This window comes from Arachis hypogaea, chromosome 9, assembly GCF_003086295.3.
Source record: "Arachis hypogaea cultivar Tifrunner chromosome 9, arahy.Tifrunner.gnm2.J5K5, whole genome shotgun sequence".
NCBI classification, from domain to species: Eukaryota; Viridiplantae; Streptophyta; class Magnoliopsida; order Fabales; family Fabaceae; genus Arachis; species Arachis hypogaea.
The window spans coordinates 38,796,515-38,800,678 of NC_092044.1; the positions used below are offsets into that span (position 1 = coordinate 38,796,515).

Genomic DNA, 4,164 nt, shown 5'->3' on the forward strand with positions numbered 1-4,164 from the left:
TGGCTCATACACTACTCCCAATGCAGATCTTTATGGAAAAAGCATTATGATGCCTCCTATAGCTACAAACAATTTTGAACTGAAGCCTCAGCTGGTCACTCTTGTGCAACAAAATTTCCAGTATCATGGACTTCCTCATGAAGACCCAAATTAATTTATTTCTAATTTTTTGCAGATTTCTGATACTGTGAAGACTAACAAAGTGAATCCTTAGGTATACAAACTCATGCTATTCCCATTTGTTGTGAGGGATAGAGCAAAGTTGTGGTTAGATTCTCAACCCAAGGAGAGTGTGGATACTTGGGATAAGGTGGTCACTGGATTTCTGACTAAATTTTTCCCACCATAAAAGCTGACTAAGCTAAGGGTGGATGTCCAGACTTTCAGACAGAAAGATGGTGAGACCCTTTATGAAGCCTGGGAGAGATTCAAGCTACTGACTAGGCAATGCCCTCGGGACATGTTCTCTAGATGCACTTAGCAGGATATCTTTTATGAGGGATTGTGTGAAATGTCCAAAATGTGTTTGGATAATTCTGCTGGTGGTTGACTGCACATGAAGAAGACACCAGAGGAGACTAATGAACTTATTGAATTTGTTGCTAACAACCAATATTTATACTCAACTAACAGGAATCCTGTGAACTTTAGGACTCCTCAGAAGAAGGGTGTCATGGAAGTGGAAGCTTTTGATGCTCTTCTTGCTCAAAATAAAATTTTGTCTCAGCAGATGAATTTTCTTACTCAACAATTTAGTGGGATGCAGGTTTCAGCTGTCAACACTCAAACTGCACCTCAAGAGGCCCCTTATGACATGATTGGTAGTTCTATGCAAGGTGAGAACTATGATTATGCTCAATCTTCTACTGAACATGTCAATTACATGGGGAATGCTCCTAGAAACCCCAATAATGATCCATACTCTAAGACATACAATCAGGGGTGGAGAAATCACCCAAATTTTGGGTGGAGGGAGCAACGTTAGATATCACATAATTTTAGTAATAATTCTTAAGGTAGTTTTCAGTAGAACAACTAAAATAACTGCCAGTTCTAGTCTCATCAACAACAACCACCTCAGCAGACAAATTCTCAACCCTAGAAGAACACTGATTGGGAAGTACTATTGAATAATTTTATGCAGGAAACTAGAGCCTCCATCAGGAACTTGGAGGTGCAAGTAGGCCAGTTGAGTAAGCAAATACCTGAGAGGCCTCCAAGTACATTTCTTGGTGATACACTGGTGAACCCAAGAGAAGACTGCAAGGCCATCTAATTGAGAAGTGGTAAAGTAGCTGGTTCTAAAACTAAGGTCAATGAAGAGCTAGATGAAAAAGAAGCTCCAGAGGAGATGAAAAAAGAGGTGGAGCAAGTCCCTCCTAAGCGTGCAGATAATCCATTCCCAGTCTCTCTCGACACTCATCCTACATTGCCAAAGGCTCTTGAGTACAAGCCTAAAATTCCATATCCTCAGAGGCTTCAGAAGGCTTCCAAGGACAAACAATTTTATAGATTTTTAGAAGTCTTCAAGAAGCTATAGATCAACATTCCTTTTGTTAAGGGTCTTGAGCAAATGCCTCTTTATGCTAAATTCATGAAAGAACTGTTGACTAACAAGAGGAATTAGAAGGAACAAGAGACAGTGGTGTTAAATAAGGAATATAGTGCTATTATTCAACATAACCTCCCTGAGAATATGCAGGATCCAGGGAGCTTTGTAATTCCTTGCTCCATTGGAGATGTTACTATTCAGAGAGCCTTGTGTGATTTTGGAGCTAGCATCAATCTCATGCCACTTTCAGTTATGAAAAAGCTCCACATTGAGGAGGAAAAACCCACCTGTATTTCTCTTCAACTTGCTGATCTTTCTATTAAATTTCCTGTGGGGGTTGTTGAGGATTTACTTGTGAAAGTAGAGCCATTTATTTTTCCTGCTGATTTTGTTATATTGGATATGGAAGTGGATAAAAAGTCCTCTATTATTCTTGAAAGACCCTTTTTAGCTATAGGTAGAGCTCTGATTGATGTGCAAAGGGTGAATTAACCCTCAGGGTCAATAAAGAACAGGTGGTCCTTAATGTATTGAAGCCCTCAAACATCCTAATGATTTTGAAGGTTGTCTGAGAGTTGATGTTGTTGAATCACTTGTTCAAGAGGTACTAGAAACTGAGGTACTTGATGATATTCTGGATCCTCTCTCTGAGTATGAACTACTTGAGATCGATGATTCACCACCCCAGAAGAACCTGGTGAACACACCTGAGGTGGAGGAAGAAGTTCCCAAGCTTGAGCTAAAGCCTTTGCCTCCTTCTCTGAAATATGTGTTCTAAGGTGAAAATGATTCATATCCGGTGATTATTAGCTCTTCCTTGAAGCCTAGTGAGGAAGAGGCGCTTATTACAGTGCTTAGGAGCCATAAAATAGCTCTTGGGTGGACCATTGGTGATTTAAAGGGGATTAGTCCAACCAAGTGTATGCACAAGATCCTTCATGAAGATGATGCTAAACTGGTTGTGTGATGAGCGAATAATTTATACGCTTTTTGGCATCGTTTTTACATAGTTTTCAGTATGATTTAGTTAGTCTTTAGTATATTTTTATTAGTTTTTAAGAAAAATTCATATTTCTAGACTTTACTATGAGTTTTTGTGTTTTTTTGTGATTTCAGGTATTTTCTGGCTGAAATTGAGGGACCTAAGCGAAAATCTTATTCAGAGGCTGAAGAAGGACTGCTGATTCTGTTGGATTCTGACCTCCCTGCACTCGAAATGGATTTTTTGGAGCTACAGAGGACCAACTGGCGCGCTTTTAATTGCGTTGGAAAATAGACATCCAGGGCTTTCCAGTAATATATAATAGTCCATAATTTGTTTGAGTTTAGACGACGCAAACTGGAGTTCAACGCCATCTTTCTGCCCTATTCTGGCGTTAAACGCCAGAAACAAGTTGCAAGCTAGAGTCAAAAGCTAGAAACAAGTTACAAAGTGACGGTTAACTCCAAAGAAGACCTCTACACGTGAAAGCTTCAATGCTCAGCCCAAGCACACACCAAGTGGGCCCGGAAGTGGATTTCTGCATCATTTACTTATTTCTGTAAACCATAGTAACTAGTTTAGTATAAATAGAACATTTTACTATTGTATCAGGGATCTTTGATCAGTTTTATGCGATCTTAGACTTTTATGGGGGCTGGCCATTTGGCCATGCCTGGACCATTATCACTTATGTATTTTCAATGGTGGAGTTTCTACACACCATAGATTAAGGTGTGGAGCTCTACTGTTCCTCGAGTATTAATGCAAAGTACTATTGTTCTTCTATTCAATTCATGCTTATTCTTATTCTAAGATATTCATTCATACTTCAACCTGATGAATGTGATCATCCGTGACACTCATCACCATTCTCACCTACGAACGCGTGCCTGACAAACACTTCCGTTCTACCTGTGAAAGCTAAAGTGTGTATCTCTTGGATTCCTGGTCCACGACGCATGGTTGCCTCTTTTGACAACAGAGCCTTCCATTCTGTGAGATCAGAGTTTTCATGGTATAACCTAGGATTAATTGGTAGCATTCTTGAGATCCAGAAAGTCTAAACCTTGTCTGTGGTATTCCGAGTAGGATCTGGGATGGGATGACTGTGACGAGCTTCAAACTCGCGACTGTAGGGCGTGGTGACAGACGCAAAAGGATAGTAAATCCTATTCCTACACGATCGAGAACCAACAGCTGATTAGCCATGCGGGAAACCGTAGAGGACCATTTTCACTGAAAGGACGGGAAGTAGCCATTGACAACGGTGACACCTAACATACAGCTTGCCATAGAAAGGAGTATGAAGGATTGGATGAAGGTAATAGGAAAGCAAAGATTCAGAAGGAACAACGCATCTCCATACGCTTATCTGAAATTCCCACCAATGAATTGCATAAGTATCTCTATCTTTTATTTTATGTTTTATTTATCTTTTAAATTATTAAAACTCCATAACCATTTGAATTCGCCTGACTGAGATTTGCAAGATGACCATAGCTTGCTTCAAGCCAACAATCTCCGTGGGATCGACCCTTACTCACGTAAGGATTATTATTTGGACGACCCAGTGCACTTGCTGGTTAGTTGTGCGAAGTTGTGAAAAAGAGTGATATTACAATTGTGCGTA

At 40.0% G+C, this 4,164-nt stretch overlaps 1 non-coding gene across 1 annotated transcript; it reads right to left on the minus strand.

Annotated features, from left to right (window-relative positions):
- Positions 1–359: 359 nt before the first annotated feature.
- On the minus strand, positions 360–465 carry LOC112713915 (small nucleolar RNA R71). Its single transcript, XR_003158874.1, has one exon. It is a non-coding gene; the product is annotated as a small nucleolar RNA R71 (small nucleolar RNA).
- Positions 466–4,164: the final 3,699 nt, after the last annotated feature.